General features: G+C 45.9%; 1 pseudogene; it reads left to right on the top strand.

Annotated features, from left to right (window-relative positions):
- Nucleotides 1–1,176: 1,176 nt before the first annotated feature.
- On the top strand, nucleotides 1,177–17,721 carry LOC119169381 (methionine-R-sulfoxide reductase B1-like; annotated as a pseudogene).
- Nucleotides 17,722–20,571: the final 2,850 nt, after the last annotated feature.

The following is a 20,571-nucleotide window of genomic DNA, read 5'->3' as shown; positions in this document are numbered from 1 at the left end:
TTTGTTTAAATATATTACTACATGAAAACGCGCGTAGCGTAGACTCGCACTTCGCAGTAACTGTTATCCCAATAATGAGTAACTTCTTTATGTTTGAATAAAGCCCTTGATTGATTTAGCATTGCTTCCCAATCGTAGGAAATGTTTATGTGCATTTACAGTTCAAACTAATACTTGCAAGTAGAGCCACTCGTTTCCCCACCTTTACTGAAGAAGCACGCACGATGTTCAGAATATCAATCGTGACCACAATTATTCAATTTTTATTTCTTCACAACTCTGGCTGCTCAAGACTTTTAATTCCCCCACATACCACATAAGGTAAGCCTGACTGCTTTCTTGTTAGGCGTACCAATTTATTAGATGTATTATTTCCAGTCAAAACTCCTAGCTTCAATAAGTATAGTAGGTATTTATCTTCAAAAACCTGCCATCCAGTTGTTGTTGTTGTTGTTGTTTCCCTGTAGAAATGGCTCGTACCCAAAGAAGGGGATTGGCCGATTTTAAGGTGAATTTGCCCTAAACTTTCAGCATTGTGTCATTCCTACAATTTTTTTTAACTTAATTTTGATTTGAAATACCGATATCATGTTTGCAGAGAAAAAAAAATAAGAAAAATTTTGAGACAGCAATTTAGCAAGAAAATCGTTTAGTCGCAGTGATGTATTCTTGAACGGCGAATAAAACATCCCTGTGGCTGAAACCCAGTGTAGAGGCTCCAAATGAAAGAAGATCAGGCTGTGATAGTTGCAAGCCCAGTCTTTGAAGAGGTGGTGCTAGTATGCTTTGCCTGAATAAATCGAAACGGCGACAATGTAATAAAAAATGACTGATCGTTTCCTCTTCGTTTCCATCCAGTTCATCCCCATCCCCCTCGGTGGGCTAGCGCACACATAGTGTTTACACTGTGGACCTTTTTCACGTGCTCCGGGGGCGCATGAGCACCGGAAACGCTTTAACGGCTCATGGCCTCCGAAACCGGTCGGTACACCATCTCAGAAGTGATGGGTGCAAAGGAACGCGCAAGCTCAGACGCTGTCGCGTTGACCAGACAGCTACCAAAGTTCCTTTTGGCTCTTGCTGCTAAAGGCGCTGTACCTGTCGGTAAAAAGGTCAATTATCAAGGTTATTGCTATAGACGGCTCATAATCATCGTCACTGTTAGGCTCGTTCCACGAGCCAGACGCGTTCGCTGATCGCGGGCGACTGCGTCTGCCCGCGTTCCCGGTTCCTCGAGAGCCGAGCACTGGGCCGCCGAGACTGAACCCGCGGCATCGACATGTCGCACGACAACTGGCAAGACGACGAGGTCTTCCGAGATCACTTCGAGGCGGGTAAATAAACGTTCACGCACTCTGTAGGGAAACTCATTCTGGTTTATCGGCTTGTAGTTGAGGTGGGCGTGGTGCCCTGGCGATCATACAGTCGTAGGCTATGGTCACAAGGAACAAATATCCCGTTGATCTAGTTCACTATCCTGTGTGTAATGTTAGAATAAAGGCTTGGGTGGACAAGTCTACGAGGGTAGCTTCCGTTCTTTATGATTCCGTCCCACTTTGTAATCGCACCCATATATGTGAAGTGTAACAAAACTAAACGGTACATCCGGCGATCAAAAATTTTATGAATATATTAAGCTTCTTGTAGAATTACCTGAAATGAAAAAAAAAATGGCAGATCCTACGTAAAGTAAGAATCGATGATGTGTGAAGCACGATTGAGAAATGTTGATGTGTCACTTTAAAATCAGCACAACGGTACGAGTTGGACGTAAATGATGCCGTACATGACTTTCGGGTCTATATTATCATGTTGAAATGTGTAGTTCACTTCGTATTCTATCCACGTCACGTGATACCAAATTTAGTGTATGTGGAGCTAGCGAAACGGCCGCGAGAACGTTATGAGCGTGGTATGTTGTCTTGTTCTGACATGAAACGCGTGTCAGGATTAACGTATTTGCACCACAATACGACATATCGGGGATAACGGCGTGACCTCAAAGTAGCTGTTTCCTTATACCGGAGAACCGTCGCATCTGCTGTGTTTTTCGTGCTTCGCGCTCTTTTGTTCATTCATCACACGCACTTAAAAGGCATTATCACATGAAAGATTGCTTAGTAAAGAGCCAATAATATTATTGTTCGTGCTTTTACGTCCCGAAACGAGGATATTATTATATGAGACATCGTAGTGCTCTTTAACGTGCTATTTCACGTGCAGCAAGTCTAAGCCCACGCGCCTCGAGCATTTCACCTGCATTACAATGCAACTGCCGCAGCCGACATCAAGCCCGCTGTCTTCGGGTCACAAACCAAGCGCCATTGCCACTGCCCCTCTGCGGCGTACAAGAATGTTCTCATATTAGGTCTCACTTTTCTAAATAATGAAGACCACATTATGTACTTCTCTTTGGGAAGCCATTAGTGATCGAAAAAAGCTCTTAAATCGCGAGAACGATTGTTCTCGCAATGTTGAACACTGTCTCAATTCTTGTTATGATCTTCATTCACACTTTTCATTATATTTGACATAAACAGGATGCACATGGGGCATTCGCAGTAAATCGCGAGACAGTAAGTGGATATCAGAAGGGAACTTTTTGAAAAGACACGGCCAGTTTAGTAAGCCATATGGCTGAAATATAGATAGAATAGTAACGCGCACAAAGGACGTTGGACAAAGGACAAAAGACAAAGAACTGTGGGTTAAGGTTAAGCTGTTTATTGGGCCAAACTTGTGGCCGCGTAGAAGAAAACCAGGTTACAGTAACACACTGGCACTGATTGCGGTGAAAAGATCGTCGGCCGTCGATTAACGAACAAGCGGCGAAGCGCGGCGGCATTTATGCATGTGTCGTCGAATATACCAGCCTTCTAACTGCTCTCCGCGCAAGCTCTGGAATTATTTCGAGTGTTCGCACCTTTCGGTTAACCTTACCAGACCGACATTCTATAATCTCGAATCTTATCCAATAGTGAGGGGCAGTTTGCGATGAGCATTCTTACCCAGTTCTTGTGAATGAAAACCGAATCAAACATGAGTGAAAATAAAAAAAAAACGCGTTCAAAATATACAATGAACCTTCTCTTTGCGCTATAACTATCGTCAGGTCATACTAACTAGCTCAAGCTGCCACACTTCTCTTTGCCGTTTTGTTTCCGGTAATCAGCACATGCGCCTATACAAATTCAGAAAGGTCATTGACCCCTAAAAAATTGTGCCAAGTGGTCAAGAAATTCGGTCGTGGCAGAAAGGTGGCGGGATGCAATCTCGGCTTCGGTGGCCGTGCGTTTTCTATAGAGGTGGAAATGCGTGTACCTATAATTAGACGAATTTAAAAACAAGAAAAAAAAAAGTTCAGCTTGTCAAAAATTTCCGGCATCCTCCACTGCAGCGTCTTTGATAACGATATAACGAGATTGTTGTTGTGGGGCATTAAATCTCAACTTATAATTATCACTCCGAACTAAATTCGCCGTTTCTAAACTTCTCTATTGTTTAAAGTATTGCAAATACGTTGCTAAACTTGTTACAAAATTTCGTATCAACTATATCTACTGCTAGTGCTTGGTTTCAGAAAAACGTTAGGAGTTTAATTGCTTCGAAAGCACGTTTGATTATAGGCAATGGTGTACTGGAAGGCTCCGGAAATTCGCACTACCCGGGGTTCATTAACGCGCACAGAAATTCAAATACGCAGGCAAAAGCATTTTCACCTCCATCGAAACTTCAGTTGTCGCGTCCGGAATTCGATCCCTCAACATTCGGGCCAGCAGTGGAGCACCAAAACCATTGGATCAAAGTGACAGGTTTCGCTTTCTTTCGTAGCATATTTGGCAAACCCTCAAGTCACAATCGTTCAATAAAGTACTATCAAAACCAATTATCTCTGTATTCAATATGACCCACTTACTTTTTACGGACGTTATTCGCAGCTCTTAATTTTAATGGTGTTATAAGAATCATAAAAACGTTTTAGTACTAATGGGATCTTATTGTGCAAGAAGGGTGGATTAGTACAAACTAAATTGAGAGAGAACACGAAGACTGGAAGTCCTGAAAAGCACTAAAGTACAATTTCCTACTGGCAGGAGCCAGGTTTTTCACCTATTCATTGTAAACAGTATCTGCAGCAAGCCGTTGCCAGAACAATTATTACCATTATTATTTCTAAACGTAGAAGGCCACATGTGACAAGATCTACCCATAAACAACGCGCCCGCAATACCATTGTTTTTCAAGTGCAAATGCAGTGCTCTCTCAAGGTCATTAACTGAAACTTGAAGCTACAGAAAGACAGATGTCATCCATCACTTATTCTCCCTCCTCTTGTTCTCCATCACCCCGTCATGTTCTTCTTAGTCCCGTTCATGCCTTTCTGAAGCTTCATGCATGGGCCCCATCAACAATAGATTCAGGCTTGCTTTTTCGCGAGGTTTGCAATATGAAAATATGGGCATACGGCTGAAAGCATAGAATTTGAGAGTGGTGCATCTTCAGTGACACACACTTAATTTGTACGCTTGTGAGCTGTACCACTTACTGTATTTTTCAAGCTTGACGCAGCAGGCGCTTTGTCACGCAGGCGTCTACGTGTGCGCCAACTGCGACAACAAGCTGTTCGCAAGTGGCTCCAAGTTTGCCCACAAGTCGCCGTGGCCGTCATTCAGCAATACCATACACTCGGACAGTGTCAAGAAAGTGCCAGAGCCAAAGAGGCCAAAAGCACTGAGGGTGAGCTGCAACGCGTTTTAATATTTTATTAACATGAAAGTGTTCGACCCCCGGGTGCGCCACTCCTCCATTTGACGTTGCAAACCTTAAACTAACAGAGTGCGAAGAAAAACAATCACCGCCATATGCACAACGTAAACGATGTTAGAGGAGTTTGCTTGGAGGTGCTCCAGGAGTTTCTTGGCGACCCCATTTCTCTGGAAAGGTTTGTTCACGAGCCTGCGCATGATGTGTACGTCGGAGGCAGCGTTGTCCGCGACTAGCACTGCACAGGGTTAGCCACGTCCTTCAGCAGGTTAACCAGCTGCCCCTTAATGCAATACTGGTCACTGCCGTGCGTCAAATGCCTAACGCTCAAAAATGGCAGACGTGGAGCTATCAGGCGGTCTTCAACGGGGTTGAGAGGAGGCAGCTAAAGGGGATTGGGGATATCGGTAGCCGTGTGTCATAATAATAATTCTAGGAACTTGTTACGTGCTGCCGTGCCTAAGAAGCGACGCGAAAAAAGTGGGCCGAGTCGTCTGAAGGCGAGCGTAAGAGCCATCATAACCGACGCCTTGTAGAAAGCCTTCATGAGTGCGCCGGAGGAGGCCTCCGGCGTGCACATGAAGGCTCCTTAACGCCCTGGGTGCCGGTGCGCGTTATCAAGTGAGAAATGTTGAAATCACCGGAGAAGAAACCTTGAGCGGTGACAAAAATGTGCACTGGCAAAACTGGTGTACACGCCGGCCACTGGAAGAGACGCGAGCAGTAGAAGCTTGCCGATCAAGCTTCTAAAAACCAGAAGAAAACGCTATGCCACCGGGCGTCTAAACTGCGACCTCTCACTCCACAGCGCGTGACACAAAATATTGATTGATATGTGGGGTTTAATGTCCCAAAACCACCATATGATTATGAGAGACGCCGTAGTGGGGGGCTCCGGCAATTCCGACCACCGGGGTTCTTTAACGTGCACGCAAATCTGAGCACACGGGCCTAAAACGTTTCCGCCTCCATCAAAATTGTGACACAAAACAACTAAGGCACAAAACGTACGTGGTCTTCCTTGCTAAAGGCGACCTATTGATGTACACATTTATATACTTTCGGCTCTGTTCGCAGCTCAAACATTTCAGCGCGTTTTCACATCAGTAGCTAGGTGGTACGAAGGGCTCGCTTTGGGAGTGTGCTAGAGGTGTACGCCCAAAATACGATGCATGCGCACCTCCACAGCATGTGGTCGCTCATTCTTGCTCACTTGTCTCTTGATTGCAGTGCTGCGTACGTCTTGTGCTTTAACTTCAACGTCGCTTTCAAGTTTCACTGGTGAAAGAGAACACAAAGGTCACTTAGCTCATTTCGATGGCTGCGTTTACAATGTGAGCGTGCTGTGCACACATGAACAAATATGGTGACAGTTCGCCGTCATTCTATTCATTCTTGTGCATTTGTTTCGTGCATCTTTTTGTTTGAGCAGTGTGCTATAAGCATCGGTCCGTGCTTGTTCTTGGTACGCGGTCGCCCTGTGCATGCTTATTTCGTGCGTGCTTTCTGCTTGAGGTGCGCACTGCAATTTTGAGCTGCTTGCCGTTCTGCAAGACCCATTATTTCATCCTTGTGGCAAAACAATGCCCAAAAAGCGCTCATTTGCCCCTCTGAAGACAAGTTTCACTTCTGTTTCGAGTGTATTCCTAGGCGGATGGATCAACCATGCTTCATTTTTACCTTCCACAAGAAAACCAACCACGAGATAACCGACCTAACCATGGGACGGGTCATAATTTTCAAATTCCTATAAGGGCTATTTTACTGGGTCTTAACAGTGCAAGAAGAATGGCCAGAAAAAGCGGACAAAAAGAACAAGCGCTGTGTTTGCATTCCGTGGTCGTGTTTTTTCGCGCTCTATGTCTTCAGTATAGATAAGCAATGAACGTGGTCCGCGCCATCTAGTGCGTGCATGTTTCATTCACAGAGTTACACTTTTCGATTCCACTACTACACACAGAGTGCGTCTCAGTGATGACTAGTTAGAAATTCAGTGATTGCTACCAGAGGGTCAGTATGAAACAAAAAGAAAGCTGAATGTAGAGGCATGGAGTTTAAGGCATGGCAATTAGGGCATATACGACAGTGGGGCCAAAAAAGCATTGGTGGGGTTACTTGTGACTTATAAGCAAATTGTAGTAATCAATAGATAAAGAGAGGTGTAAAATTTAGGTGGAGAAAAGACAACACTTACCACGGATGGGGACAACGTTTCCCCTACGTGTGTGATAGTCTAACACGTTCTGAAATCAAACTTGAGGGCGTTGCCTAAAACTACTGAGCCTATCTTCCCAATATTTTACAATAAATAATATTCAAAAACAACAACATCATCTTTCACAAAAACGCGGTAGTTTCAGAATTGGGTTTATTTTCGGAACTTTCCACACAAGCCAGAGAAAAATCCCCTAGCTGCCTCTTTAGTGATCTCAACAGTTACAGTAACTGAAAATCGCTGCTGTGGCGGCTAATTATCAGGGTTGCACGAAGTCTCATAGCATAATCTCATTGAATGAAATCACGATAGCGTTCCTTTGGGGTAAATGATCCCGGGGAAAATACTGCAGGGTGATGCTGCCGAGTTGCCTTGACTGTCACTATACCACTTATGCAGGATGACAGAGCTGCCTTGCCATCTGAGCCTGTTGAAGATGGTGACGTACAAGGAAGGCAATGCCTGCATGGCTGCTCAATTCATCATTGCTCGCACACTGGTTGTTTATTTCCTAGGCATTTTTGGGAGTTCTATAATACGGTAATAGATAAGCGCATCGCCAAGATGTCATTATCTATTTTGCAGGCTTCTTTTAACCACCAGAAAACCAGCGCGCAAAATCTAGATTACCATACAAGTTATTTAGTCGGTTTAGAATGCAATCTACAAAGCAATAAAACGTACCTGACCCTCTAGCGCATTATAAAAATTTTACATAATTGATCTCAGTTACTTCACTAATAAAGCACAACATGCAGTTTTTTTAGAGTAAAAGCTGTTGTGAAATCCCAACTCTGGTCACGCTCAACCGCAGTTGTCCGCCGCCACCGCTTGCGTTCCTAACCACATCACATAAAAAAAGGTAGTACCAATGACACAATGTGGCTAGAACCCGGTTTTGCGGGGCGCCAGCCTAGTATTTTACCACTGAGCGAAGCTGGTGCTTGGGACCTGTTGGCAAACTTGCCATAGGCAGGCTTGATGTCGGGAAAGCAATAGCGTTCATACGACGTATAAAGCGTTTTAAAACAGCGAGAAAAACAACTGGTCGTTGCACAATGCGAATAGCGTAATGAGTGGGTCGTCGAAGTCGAATTCTTCTACCCATTACAAATGTTTGTTCATGTTCACCAAATAAATGTGGTGGATACCCACTTCAGGCATAGTTCATCGTCGTTGTCAGCCACTGCATGAAGAATGGGCACAAATATTTTGCGAATGTTTAGCGGATACCACGCTTCTAAGAAAAATTAAAAAGCCCCGTCATGGTGGTCTAGTGGCTATGGTACTCGGCTGCTGACCCGCAGTTCGTGGGATCAAATCCCAGCTGCGGCGGCTGCATTTCCGATGGAGGCGGAAAGGTTGCAGGCCAGTGTGCTCAGATTTGGGTGCATGTTAAAGATTCCCAGGAGGTCGAAACTTCCGGAACTCTCCACTACGGTGTCTATACGGTGGTTTCGCGACGTTAAACCCCTCATATCGTCCCGCCAAGGTGGTCTAGTGGTAAGGTACTCGGCTGCTGACCCGCAGGTCGCGGGTTCGAATCCCAGCTGCGGCGGCTGCATTACCGATAGAGGCGGAAATGTTGTAGGCCCGTGTACTCAGATTTGGGTGCACGTTAAAGAACCTCAGGTGGTCGAAATTTCCGGAGCCCTCCAGTACGGCGTCTCTCATAATCATATGGTGGTTTTGGGACGTTAAACCCCACATATAAATCAAACCCCTCATATCAAATCATAAAGAAGAAGGAGAAAAATTAGCATAGCGAATGCCGGCCATACTACCAAAATATTTTTTAATATTATTGTCATAGTGGGTATCAAGCAAGTGTGCTTGCAGCAGTTACCCAATGAGTGTCTAGAACAGGCTCTGAAAGGCCGCTCTTTTAGCTTTCGGGGTGACTTTCTTGCACCTTCTCCGCAGGCCTGGCTTTTTTTTACATTTTATGTTGTAGTTACGCAAATCGCCTTCTACCGACCGTCCTGGTTTCGTAGCCACACACAGGTCGATGTTTAATGACACCAAAGAAAGTGGTCACTGTACGTTAGCAGCATGGTTGCACTGACGGACCCATACGGACTGGGGAGGCTGTGGTAGGGATAATTGCCCACCCCCAAATAAATCTGTGTCATCGCTCCCCCTCCTCCTTTCAGCTCTTGTAGTACGCCTTTTATCAGTGACTAAGACAAAGAAAGGGACCACTATGCGCCAAAACTACTTATACTGTGATGATGTTGTTGTCATGATAGTAACTACTATAAAAATTACACCACCTCCTACCAAAGGGAACCATTCGAGGAAGAAAAGCAGCGCTGGTGTTCACTTCTGTTTCATTTTGTTGCTTTCATTTGTATGTCTTCATGTATGTTTCATTCTAGTGAGGAGTTGTGTTTAGCTTGTGTACCGCTTACGTTGCCACTGCACCCATTCGTATGTATTACCTTGTATGTACCACAAGGCGAAAACCCGCAGCTGCTATAGGAGAGTGCAACAAAAGGAGTGCGCGCAGCATTATATACGAGCGAATATTTGTAGCAGAAAGATAAATGAGAGGGAAAAAAAGAGATGGGAACAGTGCTTTGCTGCTACCTCCTCTCTCCTCCTTGCAATAATGCTAAACGAAGAGGAGAGGTGACGCATGCGCAGTATGGGTGGTCATGGCGCACACCACCGGATCGAACTTAGCCGTACACTACTTCGCATCAAAAAGGTCGGGGCTTTTTTTTCTTTCGAAAGTCTGCGCCTAGGCATTATAATTTTAAAAAAATACTCATACAAGTTTTTTTTTCATGTATGGTGTCAAGTAAGAACGGTGGTGTGGTCCATGAAGCCAGCGGTAAAAGTCGGGTGGCCGGCCTTGCCTGAGACCTGTCACGGAGGTGACGGCGACGACTTAATTGTAGACCAGTGCAGATCGAGAGTAAAAGAAAGAGAGTTAGATCCTCGATTGGAGAGTAACAAAATGGGCATGATTTGCCATACGGGCCTCGGTACTTTTGCGCCCAAAGGGTAGTCACAGAAGGGGTAAGCGTTACCCCCACACGAAGCCTCCGCAACGTAACCGCCTCTCGGTGGGTTAAACCACCAGGGAGGTCTGATCCACACGGAGGAAAAAGAGCTCGTGTGGCACGTGGGGGGCTTTCTTTTTCCCGGAGCATCTGTCCTTGAGTGTCATCGGGAAAATGCGGTAGCGGGTGTGGTGTAAGTTCAGGGTGGGTTGCCAAAGCAGCCTTGACAAGGTCCGGCAAAACGGCTCGTGGAGACCACTTAACAAGTATTTGCACAGATGTGGAGGCAGCAAGAACCTGAATAGTATCCTAGAGTAACGTAGAGCGATACACTCGTCGTATATCGTGAATAGCTTGCGTCGAGTTTGTACGAATGATGAGCTGGGAGTGTCCGCCTGGTTGTAAAACAGGTAGCAGCGCTGCCAGTCCATCACGCATGGCGGCCGGCTCAGCAAGGTGAGCCAGCCGGTGGTACAGGATCCGCAAAATATGAGCATGTCTGGCCAACCTCTGGTAATAATGGACATACAAGCGCGGTATGAATGGTGGTGCTGCTCACGCTGGCATCTACATAAGCGATGACAGTAGTGGCATCTAGGTTATCTGTTCGAAGCAGGCGGGATACTTGGGCGTTCGCCTGGCGTGGAACCGGGCTGTAAAGGTGACCAAGGGTTTTGTTTTCAAGCAGTTCAATATTGTTTCGCGGGACAATAGTGGTCGCCTCTGAAGGTGTGTGGTGAACTTCTTTGCCCATGTACCGCGCCAATGCAGCAGCCGAAGACAACGTTGATGGCTTGAGGTTGCACGCACAGCGACGCTGATGCACTAATTCATCAAAAGTGTTTAGTTGGGACACCTTTTAAAGTACTGTCAGTAGAGTGAGGCATGGTTGTCGAGTTATGGCGTGCATGGCTCTATTGTTGATTGCCTCTAGACGTGCCCACTCTGTCAGCGTGAGAAGATAAAACTGAGCGCTGTAAACGATCCTTGGCTGCAATATCGCACGGACAAGGAGGCGAGCCGTGTTGGAGGTAGCACCACCGGATTTGTTCGCTATCTTTCGTATGATGTGTAATGTGTATGATGTCTGCTGCTTGGCGCTCTTGATCCAAAATCCTGCCAGATATGACAGGCACTTCTGAGCCGTGAATGGAGGTGGAGCAATGTCTAACGCAGAGGAGAATGTGTACGCGACGGTGTTGGTGAATATGGCTGGAGTCTGTTCAGAGACTATTAGGTCGCAGGCTGCGGGGCCAGGAAGCCGCCGACCACGTTTCAAGGCTTGGAAGGTGCGCCATATAGAGGCATTAGATGCCGAAGACCTAAGTGAGCAGCACCAGTTCATCCAACGACCAGGTTACAGGCGAGATGTATGGTGTCGAGCTGCTCCTTGAAGGCGTTGGGCTTCCAACCTAATGACAATTTTTGTAGGGTCACGTTTTGACGCTACTTCTGCTTGACGGCGAGATGCCCATAGACACAGAAGCTGCAAATCGGGAGCAAGTCGTGATCCATCCCCCTGCGACACACTTGTCACTTGAGCTATTGCCGCCAATATGCAATCCGAAGGGTCTGAAACAGAGCGAGGGGTCGTGTTTTCTGAAATCACCCTGTGCTTATCCCAATCCACCACTCGGCAACGCCTGCAAAGACGACGGATTCTGTTTGCAAGTAAGCCGATGTGAATGGGGTGGCGGTCGCTACCCTAATAGTCAGGTTTGAGGACCCAGGAGATCTCAATGCCACCTAGCCACTAAGATAGGTCCGGTGCATGGGGCAACGCGTTAGGGTGATCACGCTGACGAGTGGGCATTGATACATCATTAGGAAGCGTAAAGTTCGCGTCCGTAAATGTTTCGTGCACACTTACACCATGTGCACTGCATTGAGCATAACCCCACGTAGTGTGAGGCGCGTTAAAGTCGCCTGCTATCATGATGGGAAATCCAGGATGCTATCGCCTTTAAGTGCGTCAACCAGCCGAGAGACGTCCGACCCGCATGAGCACTGTATAGACAGGGGTAAAACGAAACAATGATGACGTTGGTGCGTCGTAGACGAACTAAAACAGCCACAGCTTCCTGCCATGAACTACACCGTCGCGAAAGGTCCACGCGAGTTTAATGAAGAGTGGGTCGCACATAAACTGCAAGTTTTCCAGGGGTAACATCCGGTGTAGAGCACTGGCGATCTAAACTTGAAGGCGAATAGTACGCTACATAACCTGATATTGGTAGCAGGCCATTACATTCCTAAAAAAGCAGAGCCCATGCATGCAGCACCTCTTAAGTCATGACTTCCTCACCCCCACTCTTTTGTTCTACTTCAAGACACCACCGCTCCCCTCCCCCCCCCTGAATTGAGTGGCTGGTTCCGCCCCTGCATGTTTCTTCGTCACCGAGTACGTATGTTGTGTTTACGGGACTACTCATAAACCTAACGTTTTTCATAATTATTTGGAAACGTTTGAACCAATTGACCATTGTGCGTGCTATTTTTAAGGTGTATTACAGTTTCTCTACTCTCCCGTGCACCGTCTCCCAGTAAAGCACGACATTTTCTTTCTAACACCCAGGTATATTGCGGCCAGTGTGAAACGAGGCTGGGCCACGAGTTCCTCGGCGAGGGTCCAAAGGGCAGCTCGCGCTTCTGAATCACATCCGAGTCCTTAAAGTTCGTCGGCAAAAGTAAGCATGATATAACAGTTATAATCGTTGCCCATACTCAGTTCAACATAATGACGCGTAGAGCCTATAAAGAAATGAAACCTTTGTTTTTACTAGCTCTTCTTTGTCTCTACCACCTATTTTATATGAAATAGCACGCATTTTGCCGCACGCTAATCTGAGTGACTCATATTAACAGCAGATTTCTCTACTGTTCCTGCTTTGTTTGAATACTGTGGCTGATACTTTTTTTCAAAAGCTGCGTGAAAGATGCTGCAACAGGTGTGCTTATTTATGCTATCAATTTTGTTGTAGCAAATACAACTTTTACCTTTCACTGAAACGTTAAAATAATTAAGGTGCAAGCTGTCCGTTCTAAGTTCGAAATGTTAATAATAGGTGATTGAGACACTTTGCGACACAGTTTCAGGCAATTGCTGCTATGCGGTAGTAAGTTCCCTTTGTAAAGCAGCGTCGTATGACGCTGCTACGTGAGGAACAATGACGATGAAAACGTTAAAGCCAGTGCACGCTATGACACATAGATAGAAGTCGACGTAACGCTGTCTACAGTTTTCAACGCCGAGTGAGATATCTGTTACGCCAGCACCGCCAGCATACGGGAACCATGCTTAGTTCACCAAACTTAGGGTGCATTTTCTATCCACTTTAAGGAACATAAAGCCCATTCAGCATATTGTAGTGAAATAAACCAAGCATACGTCGTTTTCTTTCTGCAAGCCTATACAAAGCGATTCATATTCGTTTCCACCACAAAAATAATATCATGCTGCACTCAGGTACATTGAATAAAACCCAGGTAATATTATTGCCACAATTGATGAACGAGCCGCTGTGGCTCATACTCTTTTTGGGCGGAGAAGAAGAAGAGAATATTTTCGTTGCTCTGGTTCAGGTGAAGTCCTGGCTGTAGGTCTTGTTTTGCTCGTGACATTACTGGTGGAGTTACTGGGTACGTGTACTTCAGCTGCGTCGGCCATCTTGGAGACAGCTACATCACCCAGAGCAATAAGTAGCCGCCGCGTGCGTGGATTATCCTCTGAATTTGGTCTCTTAGCATCGACACCCAGAGAGGTGGAAACTCCGATGACAAGCCTGGCGGTCCAAACCAGCGATGTCCATGGTTCTCATCTCGCGCACGTTTTTCATGCGCCACAGACACCACAGCAGTTCCATGGAGACATCTTCGAAGATGTTGATGACTGGCTCGACCACTTTGATAATGTGGCCGTCATCAACAAATGAGACGATATTCGCAAGCTGCGCCGAGTTTACTTCTACTTGGAAGATTCTGCGAAGACGTGGTACGACAACCACGAGGGCTCTTTTGCGACCTGGCAAGAGTTTAGCCGACAGCTTAGTGATGCCTACCGCAACATCGAGAGGAAGGAGAGGGCCGAACAAGCCTTATCCTGCAAAAACCAGCGGCCGAACGAACGAGTACCCATATTTGTCGAGGACATGCTTCGGCTCTTCAGGCACGCGGACCCTGTCTTACCGGAGGAAAAAAAAAGGTGTGGCGCTTGATGCACGGAGTAAAAGCTTTTTGCTGGGCTCGAGCGCAGTAGACCGATGACAGTCGCCGAGTTCATTATTAAGGCAACCACGATAGAACGTACTGTGCAGCAGCGGTCGTCACAATACGAACGCCAGATCCCGGCCCCGCTCATGCTCTATTGGCTCTGACAGCGAGAGACAGGCCCTCGCAGACATCATTCGAAATATCATTCGGGACAAATCGCGACAGCTTCAGGCAGTGGGATCTCATCCACCTGTGTCAGCTCTCGCGGATGTAATCAGACAATAAGTCCGGCAGGCCGTCACACCCCTGGCCCCAATCGCACCACTGATTCCCGAGGCCCCAGTCTTGACATACGCAGTGGCATTGCGATCCCCTGCGCCACCGGCTACAGATCCTGCTATGCGGCCACGGTACCACGCTATGCAATCATTCCAGGACACTATTTCGAGCCCGCCTCTCGGCTCAAGGTCTCCGAGCCCACCCACGTATCTTCCGTCTGCCTCAAGACAAAGTGGTAGCAAGGCAAGCACCTGACGCACTTCGGATAACCATCCGGTCTGCTATCACTGTTGCAAAGCAGGTCACGTATACCGAAACTGTCAATACCGGCAACTATGTCTCCACGGCTTCCACCCTGTTGATCGATGCCCACGCTAGGGTGAGCGTCCCCGCAAAGTGAAAGCCTAGCTCACGGGCCAGCTAACTCCTTCGACTATTCAGCACCACTAGTCGAGATCACCATCGCTTCGCCAGTCCACGTCACCTAGTTTGCCCTCATCGTCTTCCGCTCCTTTCAGGAGTCGGTCACCAAGTGCCGGCAGGGGAAACTAAGAACGGTGACTTCTGGGGTTGAAGTTGTGGTCCGGCGAACTGTAAAAGACCATTCTTCGAAGCAACAACCTGACGAAGACCATTCCGGTTTTGCAGTGTTCTCCGACAGCAGGAAGATCGTTTCCGCAGAAATCGCCGTCTTCGTCGACAATCATGCTCTCAACGCCCTCGTCGACAGCGGCGCCGACTATTTTGTAATGAGCGCCACACTGACATCTCAACTAAGGAAGGTTACCACACCGTGGCAAGGAACCCATTTGCTCACGGCAGGTGGCCATCTGGTGATGCCTACTGGTATGTGCACGGCACGCATTTGAATACGTACGTCGACATTTGCGGGCTCTTTCCTCGTATAGCGCATGTGCTCTCGGCCAATCTTTCTAGGAATGAACTTCCTTCGTGAATACGGCGGCGTCATCGGCCTCCGTGAATTACTTTTGTCGTTCCAGGATCCTTTTTGCACAGCAACTGACAGTGCACAAATCCGGAAAAGAGCGCTTCGTGTTACCGACGATTCTCTGACTCTCCCACCTCGAAGCAGCCTCTTTGCCAAAAAGAACTGGGACAGCACGTGTCTTGCTGAGGTAAGTTTGCTGAGGCCAAATTTGCTGAGGCCAATTTGTCTCTCCTTATTTCACGACAAATCTGTGTTTCCCGAGGAATCATTCAGCCTAGCAACAGGCATGTTCACCTGCTGGTCACGAACTTCAGCGACGAATATCGCCACCTAACGAGACACACTGCCAATGCATATTTTGAAGAACTTGCGACGCCGAAGGTTTGTCCACGTTAGCTTCATTTGCATCAATTACCACCCTGACGAGGCCTTCGCGAGCACTCTCGATGTAACGAGAGACTACCTTCGGCTCAACGAGAAAGCCTTTTGCGTATACTCGACTCATTTCAAGACTGCTTTGCCATTACGTCAAAGGTTAAACAGACACCACTTGCTCAGCAACTTATCATCACGGAACCCACCGAGAGACGCATCCGACAACATGACCATAGGGTGTTGCAAAAAAAGCAAGACGCTATACATGACCAAATCCAGCAGATTATTCAGGACGACGTCATCCAGCCATCGGCCAGTCCCTGGGCTTCGCCAGTTGTGCAAGTGAAGAAGAAGGACGGTACGTTGCGTTTTTGCGTTGATTACCGTAAACTGAACAAGGTCACCAAAAAAGGACGTTTATCCTCTACCCCGGATAGATGACTCGTTGGACCGTATACGCAACCATAAATATTTTCCCTCCGTGGATTTGCACAGGGGCCACTGGAAAATCGCAGCGGATGAGCGCGACCGTGTAAAGACGGCTTTTATTACTCCAGATGACCTGGACGAGTTTAAAGTGTTACCACTTGTTTTGCTCGTGACAATATACAAAAAAAGAAGGAGTGCAGTTTGTGGGGCTAATGGAGAACACACTTCTGCGAATGTGCAGATAGCACGCACAGAAAGAACAGTTCAGAAAGGTACCTGCGCATTTCTTCATTTCATAAGCGTCTTTGTTGATGCTCTTTACGCCTTCACGACAATGTGTAAGGTATTTTTTTCAGCGGAATTTAATGGCACAATACCGGCGATGTACTAAGCAGCCGTAAGCACACAGGCTAATAAGTAGGAATAAATTTAGCTAACATTGTAGTATCACGGTATCTACACGTTGTTTTACTGAGTGTCGCAAGTATTTTAGATCGGTCCTGTTTATCTGTGGAAGTTTTAATTTGCATTAGCGCGTCCATGATTAGGAAGCTGCTTTGAGATTATGCTTAATACTACCTAATAAGACTCACCCACTATAGCTTCATGTCAAGCCGGTCATGACTGCAATGTTTGTATGAAATGGCGTGTTTACCTGAGAATCCATATTACGTAGGCAGACGCTGGTAGCAAATATAAATATTAAAGCACGCTCTTTTCAGTTCTATGTTTGCTTGCAAACAGTGACGTAGCGAGGGTGTGGCATGCCGGGCCAATGACCAGCCCCGAAATACTTTTTCGCCTTGTGAGCGAAAAATTTCAGCGATGTGCCCTACCCGAAATCAACAAGGTGCAACCCCCCCCCTCCACACACACACACAAAATAAAATCGGCCTAGGCACCTGCTTGCTAGTATCTAACGCAATTTGGTACCTCTTGAGGTTCTAGTTGTGCACGCTGATATAACAAAAACGAACAACGCATTTTTGTAGCTTGTTAAAGCACAACTGCTTCATTTGCTTTACTTACTGTGACTGAAAACTAAAATGAATGACCGGCGGGATTTTCGCACAGATGACCCTGGCCCCGCGAAAAAAGGTGGATGAGGACGGAAGTAAAGGAAGCAAGCGTATACCAGTCCTCCGGAGGCTGAGGTGTCATCGCCTGCAACCCTTTACTGAATGCTGCTGACGAAAACATGACGCAAACGGCTGTGGATGGTGCGGCAACGCACTTGTGACGGTGACCGGCAAACCCCCCCGAAAGGGAACCGGGCAACTCGATGAATGCCACCCACAGCCGCGTCACGAAGTACAAAAGCATCTGCGCCGTGAACGTGCTTCATTTATCTTCGGTGACTGCCGTGCAACGTGAAGACTGAAAACCGTTCATTTTGTCACTTTTTTTTCCTAGATTGCACAATTGTACAGTCCAAGGCTCACTTCACAATGAGCAACCTTGAAGTAAATCACGTTATTTGCGCATACAAAAAAGATGTGTCTACGTAAAGTGCACAAGTGTCTCTGAGTGCACGTAAAAATTACTCAGAAACTGTTTTCGCAAACCAGTGATAGTTTACCACCACAGAAGGTGCATTCTAAGCCGCATAGGAGCCCATAGAAAGGTAGTTTTTACTCGCATAAAAAGGTAACGTTCACTCTTTGGCATTTTGGCATTTCGTTCCTTAAAACAACTGAGGACTAACAGTTAGTCCCCAACACAAATTCCAGAAACAACGAATAATTCATTCTTTGGGCAGCAATGGTTATGGCGATGCAATTGCCCTTCCCCCTCCCCAAAAGAGAGCAAACCACAGCCCCGTTTTCGCCATTTCTGGCTTACAGTGTGTAACAAGATTTACGCAGGGCCACCTGCGATAATTTTAAACTTAAATACACGAGGTCTTGCAATGTTGTCTTTACAATGTTACCGATGTACTGCAAGTGTAGATACCTTTTTGCTCAAACCATGATAACGCTCCCATGATAACGCTCGAATCATCGATGGAGCAAGTATAAATGTGTCTGCACCTTCGATGAATTGAGCTATCTGACCGACGATGTGTTCACGGCTTTTTATCTGCAGTTTTTATTGCTTATGAAATAGCTTGTCGTTTTCAGGCCACATGTACGACTGCTCTTGCTCGAAGGCATCCTGCTATGGAACTTCGCATAGCATGGGTGAAGTCAGAAGGCAATGTTACAGTAGAAACTTGGCATTGCTAGAATGCATATAGTCATCCCACCTTCTGGATATCAAGTCATGAGTTTTATCCCGGATTCAATTTGATAGTAGCAAGCATACAAATAGCGATACGGATACTAAAGGAAGAGGTAAGAACAAATAACTCAAAGTGCTACGCAATGAAATAGCTGCAAACTTTCTGGCTTCCTTTACAATTAATCCTTCAAGTAAACTAGGCAAAAAAAGTCTGCGAATAACCAACTTTGTCTCCGTATTGCAACAGAAAGCGTTCATGTGCCTTTAAAAAGCAGGGTAGTGGGTGAGGTGGACTGCAGGTTCGATGACATCGGGTTCTACTGCATTCAGGCCGCTTCAATATGAAGAAACTATCCAAACTTCATTCTAAATTGAAAGATTGCTATCTGTGATATTGTGGGCAGAAGACTGAAGACGAGAAGGAAGAGCGCACGGGTCGGAAAGTGCGTGACAGCATTCGAAGCAGTGAAGTGGTTGCAGGTACTGTAGTACCCTCCACTGACCATACCCAGTTGAGGTTACTACAGTGGAAATGCCGTTCTATATTCCCAGCCTCAAGCGACTTACATTACTTTTGCAATAATTTTAATCTTTCTATTATAATTCTGCAAAAAAATTGCTCACACCAGATAAATATTTCCATCTTCCAGGTTTTCGTTCTTTTCAACTAGATCGCCCATCCCGTGGTGTGGTGGTTTAATGATCCTTGTATCAAATGAATTATGTCATATGGCGAAAATTTCTTTCAGAATGTTAGACTTGGATTGTGAAATATTAGCATTAGACTTGTGTCTTTCCGGATACCATCCTTTTTTAATTATAAATTGTTTCTTCCCCTCCGGTGTGCAAAGTACGCGTTATTTTGACAGTGTTTCGGTAGCATGTAGAAAGGAAATTGTACTCACAGGAGACTTTAATTCACATCACTTGTCTTGGGGTATAAGGACAGACTCTTGTGGTAGGCGACTGTGGGAATGAAATATTGATCACAGCCTCTCGTGTCTGAATAAATGTCATGTAACATTTGTCCGAGGTCAGACTTGCTCAGTATTGTATTTAACGTTTTGCTCCAATGCAATCAAAGTTTTGTCATCGGCTGTTCTAGATTCGGCAACTAACAGCGACCATCTTCCTGTAGTTTTTGACATTACTTGTCCAAAGATAACTTAGGTCATCCAAAACGCACATACGTCAACCATAGCAAATTTCAAGCCTGCCTCCGTTCTGCCATTTCGAAGCATGGAAATGACAGTACTAAGGAGATTGCATCTACGATTGGTTCAATGCTAGAGAAATCTAGGAAAAATTCCAAATTTTCTATTCCATCGAATAAATGGTCCTCCTCTTGTTGGTGGAACGATGAGTGTACGCGCGAATATAGAAGACGAAATGCCGCTTGCAAAAAACTTCTTCATAATCAGAGCTCAACAAATTGGAAGGACTATCAATTCCTTGCTGGCGTATTTAGGCGTACAGTAAACCACGCGAAAGAAGAACAGGACAATAGACATTTTGATTATCTTTCTAAATAAAAAACAAGCGTGCTTTCTTCGCTTATCTTCGGACAAAAAAGTACTGCCACCACCTTTAACGTTGCAGTCATGTGTCTTGACGCCGCAAGAAATGAACAGCTCTCTAGAAGACATAGCGCGAAGTTCAGAACGCCGCTTCACTGCTAATCTTTCGGCTATTTGGTTCATCATGGTAAACTTGCATGAATTTACAGAAGTTTCTTTAGCTGAATTGAGTCAGACAGTATTATGATTACTGAGGACAGCTCCCGGACTAGATGGAATTACGAGCTCTATGTTGAAATGTTTACTCCAGGAATCGCCTAATCTTTTGCTACAACTCGTGAATTATTTGTTAGAGAACGCATATACCTCCGAAATGAAAACTTGCCAAAATTATATTGTTGCTAAAAATTAAACTGAAGCATCCATGTTGGATAACATAAAGCCAATCGCACTGACATCAAACTTAGTGAAATTGGTTGAGAGAATCAACAATATACGAAATAATGAACTTATTATCATGAGGTCAATTCGAAGCCCCTGTCAAATTGGGTTCAGGGTTGGTGCTTCAATTTGCGATGCCCACGTTGATTCAAAAAGTCGGCTTCA

The sequence above is a fragment of the Rhipicephalus microplus genome, chromosome 2 (genome assembly GCF_043290135.1).
Source record: "Rhipicephalus microplus isolate Deutch F79 chromosome 2, USDA_Rmic, whole genome shotgun sequence".
Classification (NCBI taxonomy): Eukaryota; Metazoa; Arthropoda; class Arachnida; order Ixodida; family Ixodidae; genus Rhipicephalus; species Rhipicephalus microplus.
This window is presented reverse-complemented; position numbering and strand designations above follow the sequence as displayed.